Source organism: Elephas maximus, chromosome 20 (genome assembly GCF_024166365.1).
Source record: "Elephas maximus indicus isolate mEleMax1 chromosome 20, mEleMax1 primary haplotype, whole genome shotgun sequence".
In the NCBI taxonomy this organism is placed as follows: Eukaryota; Metazoa; Chordata; class Mammalia; order Proboscidea; family Elephantidae; genus Elephas; species Elephas maximus.
In genome coordinates, this window is record NC_064838.1 from 46,436,442 (window position 1) to 46,449,616 (window position 13,175).

Consider the following 13,175-nt stretch of genomic DNA (forward strand, 5'->3'; position numbering starts at 1 on the left):
GGATCCACAATCAATGCCCATGGAAGTTGTTGTTAGGTACTGTTGAGTGGGCTCCAATTCATAGCGACCCTATGTGCAACAAAATAAAACATTGCTCAGTCTTGTGCCATCCTCACAATCGTTGTTATGCTTGAGCCCATTGTTGTAGCCACTGTGTCAGTACATCTCTTTGAGGGTCTTCCTCTTTTTCACCGATCCTCTATTTTACCAAGCATGATGTCCTTCTCCAGGGACGGATCCCTCCCTGATAACAAGTCCAAAGGATGTGAGATGTAGTGTTGCCATTTTTGCTTCCAAGGAGCATTCTGGTTGTACTTCCTCCAAGACAGATTTGTTGGTCCTTTTGGCAGTCCGTAGTATGTTCAATATTCTTCACCAACACCACAATTCAAAGGTGTCAATTCTTCTTCGGTCTTCCTTACTCGTTGTCCAGCTTTCACATACATATGAGGCAACTGAAAACACCATGGCTTGGGTCAGGTACACCTTAGTCTTCAAGGTGACATCTTTGCTTTTCAGCACTTTATAGAGGTTGTTGCAGCAGATTTGCCCAAATGCAACGCGTCTTTTGATTTCCTGACTGCTGCTTCTGTGTGTGTTGATTATGGATCCAAGTAAAATGAAATTCTTGACAACTTCAATCTTTTCTCTCTTTATCATGATGCTACTTATAGGTCTAGTTGTGAGGATTTTTGTTTTCTTTATGTTCAGATCTAATCCATACTGAAGGCTGTGGTCTTTGATCTTCATCAGTAAGCACTTCAAGTCCCCTTCACTTTCAGCAAGCAAGGTTGTGCCATCTGCATAACACAGGTTGTTAATGAGTCTTCCTCCAATCCTGATGCTGAGTTCTTCTTCATATAGCCCACCTTCTTGGATTATTTGCTCAGCATACAGATTGAATAGGTATGATGAAAGGATACAACCCTGACACACACCTTTCCTGAGTTTGAACCACCTACTGTCCCGTCGTTCTGTTCAAACAATTGCCTCTTGATGTGTGTACAGGTTGCTCATGAGCACAATAAGTGTTCTGGAATTCCCGTTCTTTGCAATGTTATTCATAATTTCTTATGATCCATACAGTCAAATGCCTCTGCATAGTCAATAAAACACAGATAAACGTTTTTCTGGCGTTCTCTGCTTTCAGCCAGGATCTATCAGACTTCAGCAATGATATCCCTGGTTTCACATCCTCTTCTGAATCTGGCTTGAATTCTAGCAGTTCCCTGTTTATGTATTGCTGCAACCAATTTTGAATGATCTTCAGCAAAATCTTACTTTTGTGTGATATTAATGATATTGTTCACGAATTTCCACATTCAGTTGGATCACCTTTCTTAGAAACAGACATAACCATGGATCTCTTCCAGTTGGTTGGCCAGGTAGCTGTCTTCCGAATTTCTTGGCATAGATGAGTGAGCATTTCCAGTGCTGCATCCATTTGCTAAAACATCTCAGTTGGTATTCCATCAATTCCTGGAACTTTGTTTTTCGCCAATGTCTTCAGCGCAGCTTGGACTTCTTCCTTCAGTACCATCGGTTCCTGATCAAATGGTACCTCCTGAAATGGTTGAATGTCTACCAATTCTTTTTGGAATAGTGACTCTGAGTATTCCTTCCATATTCTTTTGATGCTTCCTGCGTCGTTTAGTTTTTTCCCCATAGAATCCTTGAACATTGCAACTCAAGGCTCTAATGCCTTCTTCAGATCTTTCAGCTCGAGAAACACTGAGCATGTTCTTCCCTTTTGGTTTTCTATCTCCAGGTCTTTGCACATGTCGTAATAATACTTTACTTTGTCTTCTTGAGCCACCCTTTGAAATCTTCTGTTCAGCTCTTTTACTTCATCAGTTCTTCCCTTTTCTTTAGCTACTCAATGTTCAAGAGCAAGATTCAGAGTCTTTTCTGACATTCATTTTTTTTTTCCCCGGTCTTTTTAATGACCTCTTGCTTTCTCCACGTATGATGTCCTTGATGTCATTCCACAACTTGTCTGGTCTTTGGTCATTAGTATTCAATGTGTCAAATCTATTCTTGAGATGATCTCTAAATTCATGTGGGATATACTCTAGGTTGTACTTAGGCTCCCACGGACTTGTTCTAATTTTCTTCACTTTCAACTTGGAAGTAGCAGTCAAGAAATCAAAGGATGAATTGCATTAGGCAAATCTGCTGCAAAAGACCTCTTTAAAGTGTTAAAAAGTAAAGATGTCACTCTGAGGACTAAGGTGCACCTGACCCAAGCCTTGGTATTTTCAGTTGCCCCATATGCATGTGAAAGCTGGACAATGAATAGGGAAGACTAAAGAAGAATTGATGCTTTTGAATTATGTTGTTGGTGAAAAACATGAATATACCATGGACTGCCAAAAGAATGAACAAATCTGTCTTTGAAGAAGTACAACCAGAATTCTCCTTAGAAGTGCGGATGGCAAGACTTTGTCTCACGTACTTTGGAAATTTTAACATAAGAGACCAGTCCCTGGAGGGGCAGCTAAAAAGAAGACCCTCAACAAGATGGATTGACACAGTGGTTGCAACAACGGGCTCAAACATAGCAATGACTGTGAGGATGGATGGCGCAAGACTGAGCAGTTTTTGTTCTGTTGTACGTAGTGTACATAGTGTCACTAGGAGTTGGAACCAAGTCCGTGGCATATAAGAACAACAATGTAATCTTTCTCTATTACGCGATCTGATGTGAGCAGTCAATCAGTTGAAAGTAGCCTTTCCTTGGGGATCTGGCCTATATCCAATACATATGGATGTTCTGGCAAAGCTTGCTTTCTCTGGATCCTTCATTTAATACTACATTTGCCTGGTCATCGTCTTACCTCCGGTACTTGGGACGTGAGCCAGCAGCCTGCCTTTTGAGCTGAAGATTTTGGGTTGGTCAGTTGCTGCTACCATGTGAGTGAGACGATGCCGCCAGCCTTCCACCTGACCCATGGATTTGGGATTTGCCAGCCTCTGCAATTGCATGAGCCGTTTTCTTGAAATAAAACTCTCTGAATATACCTTTACCTGTACACTTCATTGGTTTTACTCCTTTAGAGAACCTAGGATAAGACAGCTAGGATATTCCTTTTGTTGGGTCATTTTCTACATTTCCATCTTGGGTCTTTGGCCGTATTTTGAATTTTTTGAGGGCAGGGATCAGATATTCTTCTTTGCATTTTCCCATAGTTTCTAATTTGGAGACTGGGAAATATCAATAAACATATGTTGATTTGATTTGCACAAGGATAGAATACTTTGGATATTAAAAAAAAACCCATTGCTGTTGAGTTGATTCTGACTCCTAGTGACCCTATAGGACAGAGTAGAACTGCTGCATAGGGTTTTCAAGGAGCACCTGGCGGATTTGAACTGCTGACCTTTTGGTTAGCTATCAAACTCTTAACCACTATGCCAGCAGGGTAGCTACTGGTGCAGAGACCTCTGCGTGATACTGGATGAGGCTGGAACCTACCACGGCAATTACTATTTTCTTTTATGTGTACCCAGTCTGCTTCCCTCCCGAGTTCCTGTAGCCTTGTCTTCCAGAAGCCGCAGCAGGTCAGCATCAGCTCCAAGTAGCTGAACTTGGGGCAGCCTGCCATAGCCCATAGCTGGGGCATTCACTTGAGGGGCTCCACCTGCCACCTGCTTCCTCAAGCTGCAAGTGGGAGCAGGAAACCAGCCACTCTCCCTCAGGAACAGGATCCACATGTCTGTCATCTGATGCTGGAAACCAAATGTCAGGACCTGCTCCTACGAGGCCATGGTCAGAGACTCAAAATGGATGAATGAGTGACTTCAGAATGCTGGTCCAACCTTGGCTGATGGTCACGGGTATAGACAGTGGCAGGCAGCTGGGAAAGGTGCAAAGAGCATTGGGTATATTCCGCAGAAAGGAGTTGGTAGTCCTGGTCTACCACTAATTTGATGCTCCTCTGGTCATGCACCACTTTTCTGCCCACAGTTTCCTGAAAATGAGAAGGTTGAACAAAACGAGCTCAAAGATCACCCAGCTAGGATTTTTTTGTGTGTGCATGTGTGTGGTTTAAGTGAAAGTTTACAAATCAAGTCAGTCTCTCACACAAAAATTTATATACACCATGCTATGTACTCCTAGTTGCTATCCTCCTAATGAGACAGCACGCTCCTCCTCTTCACCCTGTATTTCCTGTGTCCATTCAGCCAGCTTCTGTCCCCCTCTGCCTTCTCATCTCCCCTCTAGGCAGGAGCTGCCCACATAATCTCATATGTCTACTTGAGCCAAGAAGCTCACTCCTCACCAGTATCATTTTCTGTCTTATAGTCCAGTACAGTCCCTGTCTGAAGAGTTGGCTTTGGGAATGGTTCCTGTCTTGGGCTAACAGAAGGTCCAGGGACCATGACCTCTGGGGTCCTTCTAGTCTCAGTCAGACCATTAAGTCTGGTCTTTTTTACCAGAATTTGAGGTCTGCATCCCCCTGTTCCCCTGCTCCACCAGGGATTCTCTGTTATCTTCCCTGTCAGGGCAGTTATCGGTTATAGCTGGTCACCATCTAGTTCTTCTGGTCTCAGGCTGATGTAGTCTCTGATTTATGTTGCCCTTTCTATCTTTTGGGCTCATAATTACCTTGTGTCTTTGGTGTTCTTCATCCTTCTTTGCTCTAGGTGCGTTGAGACCAGTTGATGCATCTTAGATGGCCACTTGCTACCAGCTTGGATTTTTAAATTACAGAACTGGAAGGAATGTGATCTCTGTCAGTTGTACTTTAAACAGTTTTTTTTTTTTTTCTTAAAACGAAACAAAATCTCATTGTTGGTAACAGATTCATATCTACTCTAAACTCCTATGAGACAGGTCCAACACATTTGCTTTTGCATAATTCCAGGAAGCATGCTCATTTATGTACAAACCTGGCATATACTTGATGGTTTTTTAAACTGAATTGGTTACTGAGATTATTATAGATTTACATTCAGTTATAAGAAACAATACACTCTGCCCACTTTCCCCCAAGGATAACATTTTGCAAAACTATGGTATGAGATCACAACTAGGATATTGACATTGATACAACCCATCTATTTGATACAGATTTACCTGGTTTTACTTGTATTTGTGTGTGTGTGTGTGTGTGTGTGTGTGAAGTCCTATAAAATGTTATCACCTGTGTAAGGTTTTTGTATCCACAACCACAGTCAAGATACTTAATAGTACCAAAACTACAAGGATCTCTTGTGTGGGCTCTTTATAACAACACCTACCTTTCTCCCATCACCCCCTTGATGATTTTAGAAAACTTTTTTATTTGGTGATAATTTCAAATGTACATAAACATTCCAATAATAGTATAAAAATGCCTATACACACTGTAACCAGATTCACTGTTAATATTTTACCTCAGCTGCATTATCATTTTTTTCTATCAACAAATTTTTTTTCTAAATCATTTGAAGTTGTATACATTAGTAAAGTTTTACTCCTTCATGATACTTCAGTGTGCATTTCAAAAGAAGAAGGATATTCTTGTACATAACTATACATAATACATTTAACATTGATCCAATACTTCATTCTCATCTGCCATATGGAGTCCAATTTTGTCGCTGGAACATTCTTTTATAGCATGTTCTGCCCTCCAGTACAGGATCCAGCCTAGGACCAGGTTTCACGCTTAGTTGTCATGACCCTTTAGCCCCTTTTAATCTGGAGCATCCCCCAAGACTTCTTTTGTCTTTTATGACATTGACATTTTAAAGAATAGAGTTCCTCCCTCTTTTTAATAGATGTTGCTCATTTTAGGTTTGTCTGGTGTTTCATCATTAGATTCCGGCTATGAATTCTCCACAGTTATATTGCATAGACGTGTCTGTCAGTTTGTCGTACTGTGGGGGCTTGTGTGTTGCCGTGATGCTGGAAGCTATGCCACCGGTATTCAGGTACCAGCAGGGTCACCAGCGGAGGACAGGTTTCAGCTGAGCTTCCAGACTAAGACAGACTAGGAAGAAGGACCCAGCAGTCTACTTCTGAAAAGCATTACCCGGTGAAAACCTTATGAATAGCAGCGGAACATTGTCTGATATAGTGCTGGAAGATGAGCTGCCCAGGCTGGAAGGCACTCAAAAGATGACTGGGGAAGAGCTGCCTCCTCAAAGTGGAGTCGACCTTAGTGACGTGGATGGAGTAAAGCTTCGGGACCTTCATTTGCTGATGTGGCACGACTCAAAATGAGAAGAAACAGCTGCAAACATCCATTAATAATCGGAACCTGGAATGTACGAAGTATGAATCTAGGAAAATCGGAAATTGTCAAAAATGAAATGGAATGCATAAACATCAATATCCTAGGCATTAGTGAGCTGAAATGCACTGGTATTGGCCATTTTGAATCGGACAATCATATAGTCTACTCTGCTGGGAATGACAACTCGAAGAGGAATGGTGTTGCATTCATCATCAAAAAGAACGTTTCAAGATCTATCCTGAAGTACAATGCTGGCAGTGATAGGATAATATCCATACACCTACAAGGAAGACCAGTTTATACAACTATCATCCAAATTTACGCACCAACCACTAGGGCCAAAGATGAAGAAATAGAAGATTTTTATCAGCTGCTACAGTCTGAAATTGATCGAACATGCAATCAAGATGCATTGATAATTACTGGTGGTTGGAATGCGAAAGTTGGAAACAAAGAACAAGGATCAATAGTTGGAAAATATGGCCTTGGTGACAGAAACAATGCCAGAGATCGAATGATAGAATTTTGCAATACCAACGACTTCTTCATTGCAAACACCTTCTTTCACCAACATAAAGTTTTTTTTTTTTTTATACACATGGACCTCGCCATATAGAACACACAGAAATCAAATTGACTACATCTGTGGAAACAGACAATCGAAAAGCTCAATATCATCAGTCAGAACAAGGCCAGGGGACGACTGTGGAACAGACCATCAATTGCTCATATGCAAGTTCAAGCTGAAAGTGAAGAAAATCAGAGCAAGTCCATGAGAGCCAAAATATGACCTTGAATATATCCCACCTGAATTTAGAGACCATCTGAAGAATAGATTTGACGCATTGAACACTAGTGACCAAAGACCAGATGAGTTGTGGAATGACATCAAGGACATCAACCATGAAGAAAGCAAGAGGTCACTGAAAAGACAGGAAAGAAAGAAAAGACCAAGATGGATGTCAGAGGAGACTCTGAAACTTGCTCTTGAGTGTCGAGCAGCTAAAGCAAAAGGAAGAATTCATGAAGTAAAAGAACTGAACAGAAGATTTCAAAGGGCCTCTCGAGAAGACAAAATAAAGTATTATAATGACATGTGCAAAGAGCTGGAAATGGAAAACCAAAAGGGAAGAACACACTCGGCGTTTCTCAAGCTGAAAGAAATGAAAAAAAAATTCAAGCCTCGAGTTGCAATAGTGAAAGTTTCCATGGGGAAAATATTAAATGATGCAGGAAGCATCAAAAGAAGATGGAAGGAATACACAGAGTCGTTATACCAAAAAGAATTAGTCGATGTTCAACCATTTCAAGAGGTGGCATATGATCAGGAACCGATGGTACTGAAGGAAGAAGTCCAAGCTGCTCTGAAGGCATTGGCGAAAAACAAGGCTCCAGGAATTGATGGAATATCATTTGAGATGTTTCTACAAACAGATGCAGCGCTGGAGGTGCTCACTCATCTATGCCAAGAAATGTGGAAGACAGCTTCCTGGCCAACTGATTGGAAGAGATCCATATTTATGCCTATTCCCAAGAAAGGTGATCCAACCGAATGCAGAAATTATCGAACAATATCACTAACATCACACATAAGCACAATTTTGCTGAAGATCATTCAAAAATGGCTGCAGCAGTATATCGACAGCGAACTGCCAGAAATTCAGGCCGGTTTCAGAAGAGGACGTGGAGCCAGAGATATCATTGCTGATGTCAGATGGATCCTGGCTAAAAGCAGAGAATACCAGAAGGATGTTTACCTGTGTTTTACTGATTATGCAAAGGCGTTTGACTGTGTGGATTATAACAAACTATGGATAACAGTGCGAAGAATGGGAATTCCAGAACACTTAATTGTGCTCATGAGGAACCTTTACATAGATCAAGAGGCAGTTGTTTGGACAGAACAAGGGATACTGATTTGTTTAAAGTCAGGAAAGGTGTGCGTCAGGGTTGTATTCTTTCACCATACCTATTTAATGTGTATGCTGAACAAATAATATGAGAAGCTGGACTATAGGAAGAAGAACGGGGCATCAAGATTGGAGGAAGACTCATTAACAACCTGCGTTATGCAGACGACACAGCCCTGCTTGCTGAAAGTGAAGAGGACTTGAAGCACTTACTAATGAAGATCAAAGACCACAGCCCTCAGTGTGGATTACACCTCAACATAAAGAAAACAAAAATCCTCATAACTGGACCAATGAGCAACATCATGCTAAACGGAGAAAAGATTGAAGTTGTTGAGGATTTCATTTTACTTAGATCCACAATCAACAGCCATGGAATCAGCAGTCAAGAAATCAAAAAACGCATTGCATTGGGCAAATCTGCTGCAAAGGACCTCTTCAAGGTGTTGAAGAGCAGAGATGTCATCCTGAAAACTAAGGCGCGCCTGACCCAAGCCATGGTATTTTCAATCACATCATATGCGTGTGAAAGCTGGACAATGAATAAGGAAGACCAAAGAAGAGTTGACGCCTTTGAATGGTGGTGTTGGTGAAGAATATTGAATATACCATGGACTGCCAAAAGAAAGAACAAATCTGTCTTAGAAGAAGTACAACCAGAATGCTCCTTAGAGGCAAGGATGGCAAGACTGCTTCTTACATACTTTGGACACGTTTTCAGGAGGGATCAGTCCCTGGAGAAGGACATCATGCTTGGCAGAGTACAGTGTCATCGGAAAAGAGGAAGATCCTCAACGAGGTGGATTGACACAGTGGCTGCAACTATGGGCTCAAGCATAGCAAGGATTGTGAGGATGGAGTAGGACAGGGCAGTGCTTCATTCTGTTGTGCATAGGGTCGCTATGAGTCGGAACCAACTCCAGGGCACAACAACATATTGCATAGGTGATGTACCCTGAGGGCAAGGATATCCATCTGCCCCCATTGGTGACATTAATTGTGATCACCTAGTCAAGAGTTTGTCTGGCTGCTTCCTTGCTACTAATAAGCCATCTGTATCTGAGAGGTACCCATGCAAATACCTGCTCCCCAGTAGAATCTCCTCTAGGGTTAGCATTCATTGATGATTCTTGCCTGAACTGATCTTTACTACATACTTGATCATCTTTTCAAGTTCTCTTCTAGTATCTGAAACCATGTTTTGTAGGATTTACTTTCCTTGCATCTTTGATTATCATCAGAGCCTTCTCCAAGTCGTCCCAGTTCTCTATGACCTTGAAGCAGAGACGAGGCCGAAGAAGTAGACCCAGAATCTGCAACTGGAAATGATCTAATGTGGGTTGTTCCCCACTAAGCCGTCCACAAGCTATTTGCATAAGAGTGGCCTGTGAGCGATTACTTCCTGGATCGTTTCCTGATCACCACCTCCCAACATTTGGTGGCATTTTGTTCAGACTGCACGTCCAGGTACCTCCACACTACCCGACCCCTCCGCTGCGCCCTCCCGCACTTTCCTAGGAGAGGGACTGCCCCGCGGGAACCGCACCCCTGGACTTCCACCGCGTTCACTGCAAACAACTCCCGCTCCAAGGGACGGGGAGTCCCACCCTCCCTTTAGACTGACTAGGACCGGAATCCCGAAGTGTTAGAATAAGCGCGCGGCAAAGGGTGTGGTAATCTTTTCCAGATTCAAGTATTTAGTGGTGGCCGGCAGCGCCGGTAAGAACTCAAGAGCGGGCCGTGGGCGGCTGCGGAAGGTATAGCAGAAGCGCGGCTCCGGGCGGAAAGGACGCGCCCGGCGGGAACCCTGGAGGGCAGCTTGCAGGTGGCGGCGCGGGGCTGCGGGTGGGGCCGGGGAAGGGGAGGGCTCGGCGCGCGTCGGGCGGTGACGGCAGCGCGAAGGGGAGGTGCGAACCGGCCCGCCCGCCAGGAAGCCATGGCGAGAGGCCGCGGCGCGGCGCCCACATCACCGCCCGAGTCCGCAGCAGCGCCCCCGCCCACCAGCCCCCGGCCCAGCCGGCCACCGCCTCCGCGCGCCCCGCGCCCGTGACGCCCGCGCGCTGGGAGTGAGGCGCCCCTCCGAGAGGGGCCCAGCGCGGGAGGGCGGTGCGGGGGCAGCCCGAGCGGAGCCGGAGCGCCCCCGAGAGTCCCGAGCGCCCCCGACGACCCCCGAGTCCTGCAGCTCAAACCCAGGAGCGCAGGCCGGCGAGTGGGCAGCAGAAGGAGGCAGCTCCGGAGCCTCGCCTCGCTGCGTGCGCCCTAGCGCTGCCCGCCCGGCCACAGCGGAGGGAACCGGAGCCGCCGGGCAGCTGGGGCCGGGCCGAAGACGAGGGGGAGGAGGCCGGTTGAGTCGAGAGTCCGGCAGCCCCGCGTCTGAGGCCCCGGATCGCTCCTGCAAGGGAAGGAGCCCGCGCCTAGCCCCGGGGCCGCGCTCCATAAGCCTTTCGCGGGTAAGCCGGGGGTCCACTTACCCGTGCAGCCGGCGCATCGGGCTCGGGGGGTGGGGAACGACACGGGTTCCGGGAGTATCCGCGCGTGTTGTGGTGGCGGCGGGAGAGGCCGGGCGCCGGGACTCTGCGGGGCAGTCCCCTCCGTCCCGACCCGCCGCACCTGCTGGAGGCCTTCGGGGGCTCTGGAAGGTGCCCACCGGGCTTCGTGTCGGCCACGCTGCGTGGTCTGGATTCCGGGCTCCGGCACCCGGAGGTGACAGTGAGGCGACCTTCAAAGAGCCCCAGGCTCAGCCGAGCCGGACCACGGGACAGCACCCGATTCCCGCTCACCCTCAAAACTTAATGTAAATTCCATTAAGCGCGTTTGTTCAGAGCTTTCGTTTCTGTCCTGAGAGTTAACAAACTCACTTTGTCACTTTTTAACATGAGTTTTCAAATTCTTTTCTAATCTCCAAGGTCAGCCGTTTGCAGGTTTTAAAAAAAAAGATGGTTTCTTCTTTTGTAAAGTTGTGTTTGAAAAAGGCAAACCAAACTCATTGCGGTCGAGTCGGTTTCGACTTTAGTGACCCTATAGGACAGTGGGTTTTTTTGGGTTTTTTTTAGGACAGAATAGAAGTGCCCCATCCAGTTTCCAAGGAGCGCCTGGTGGATTCAAACTGTGGAACTTTTGGTTAGCAGCGGTAGCATTTAACCTCTATGCCACCGGGGTTTCCAAGTTGTGTTTAGGGAAGCAAATGTCAAAAGCCGGCTGCCCTACCCGTTAAGCATCCCTGTACCCTTCCAGGCTATTGCTCAAACTCTAAAATCGAAGTCTGCTTTGAGCGTCTCCTAAGTCTGAATGTTTAAGATTCTTATTTTTTACCCTAATATGCTTCATCAGAATTTTATTTGCTTCAAACAGGAATGCGTAAATGTCAATGTTATCTGCGTGTATGTGTCCAGGGCAGGCACCTTTCCTGGAGCTTCCTTTGGTTATCTGTGGCAGGTGTGACAGACACCACAGAGAAACAAGCTAGTTCTGGCGTCCTTTCCAATTTTCACCTACAAGAGGAGCAGAGAAGGAGGTGGTCAGATTGTCTACAGAGTGGCTGTAGCCAGACTTGAGCTAGTAATAATTGGGGTGATCAGCTCTGGAGTAGCTCTTCACTGGAGAGGGTCTCCCAGGTTTGAGTGGATGACAGGTTGGAGCTGAGGTGACAGATGGTGCCTTTTTCTCTCTCTTGGTTTGGAAAGGTCACATCTGTGTGCTCTTTGATCTCTGACCCCAGCTTTATCACAGAGGTACCCAGACAAGTGCAAAGCCCGACTCTGTGGAGTGCTGAGCTGGACTAGAAAGCCCAGGTCTGGGTGCAGCAGGTTTGGCAAGAGTTGGGTTTCAGCTTGGCCGCAGAGCTAGCTGTTTCCTGTTTGATGCTCCAGGGACCTGTGGGATTTGGTTTCCCATCCCCAGCTCTCTGCTGAGGGTGTCTCCACTCTGGCTGTGTTGCTTTTGCTTCTTCTCTCTCTGCCTCTCTTGTGTTTAAAAGGACACTGGTCTTAGAGTGGAGCCCTGGGGGCGCAGTGGTTAAGAGATTGGCTCCTAACCAAAAGGTCAGCAGTTTGAATCCACCAGCTGCTCCTTGGAAACCCTATGGGGCCGTTCTGTTCTGTCCTGTAGGGTCGCTATGAGTCGGAATCAAATCAACAGCAATGGGTGGTGGTAGTGTGGCCTTGGAGTGGGAAACCTGGATTCAAATTCCAAGTCCTGTCCTTACTGCTGCGTAACCTTAGGCTGTTACTTACCCTCTCTGACCTAGCTTTCCCCTCTTTGTGGCTCCCACACCCCAACAGCAAAAGAAAAAACCTCACTAGAGTGTTGTAAGGATTAAAGAGACAGTATTTTAATTGTACTTTTTTTTTTTTATTGTTCTTTGAGTGAAAGTTTACAAATCAAGCCAGTCTCTCATACAAAAATTCATATATACCTTTCTATCTACTCCTAGTTGCTCTGCGCCTAAAGACACGGCACACTCCTGTATTCCCGGTGTCCATTCAGCCAGCTCCTGTCCCCTCAGCCTTCTCATCTCTGCTCCAGATGGGAGCTGCCCACATAGTCTCATGTGTCTGCTTGAACCAAAAAGCTCACTCCTCACCAGTATCATTTTCTGTCTTACGGTCTAGTCCAATCCCTGTCTGAAGAGCTGGCTTTGGGAATGGCTTCAGTCTTGGGCTAACAAAAGGTCTGGGGACCATGACCCCTGGGGTCCTTCTCGTCTCAGTCAGACCATTAAGTCAAGAGACAATATTTTAAATGACGTGCCTATAGAGGTTTGACCGACTGACCTGGGAAGGTTTTCAGGTCTCATTCCAGCATGACTAGGTTTGAGACTTAGTAACCTCTTTTACCCCCCATGAGGGATAATAAAGCAGACATTCTATAATAATTATCATCCCTGTAGATTTATTGTGAGGGTCAAGTCAAATGATATGTTTTCTGTATTTGAAATAAAAACCAAAAAACCAAATAAATGCTGTCGAATCAATTCCGACTCATGGCAACTCCATGTGTGTCACAGCTGAAGTGCTCCATAGGGTTTTCAAGGCTGGGACCT

General features: G+C 45.5%; 2 protein-coding genes across 2 annotated transcripts in view; one reads left to right on the plus strand and one right to left on the minus strand.

Annotated features, from left to right (window-relative positions):
- The window catches only part of ULK4 (unc-51 like kinase 4), a 710,695-nt gene extending 700,066 nt beyond the window's left edge, over positions 1–10,629 (minus strand). The window contains exon 1 of the mRNA XM_049862196.1: positions 10,606–10,629. The gene's annotated coding sequence lies outside the window, so the exon portion shown is untranslated. The remainder of the gene's footprint in view (positions 1–10,605) is intronic.
- Positions 9,526–13,175, plus strand: part of TRAK1 (trafficking kinesin protein 1) — a 230,128-nt gene continuing 226,478 nt past the window's right edge. The window contains exon 1 of the mRNA XM_049862211.1: positions 9,526–9,601. The gene's annotated coding sequence lies outside the window, so the exon portion shown is untranslated. The remainder of the gene's footprint in view (positions 9,602–13,175) is intronic.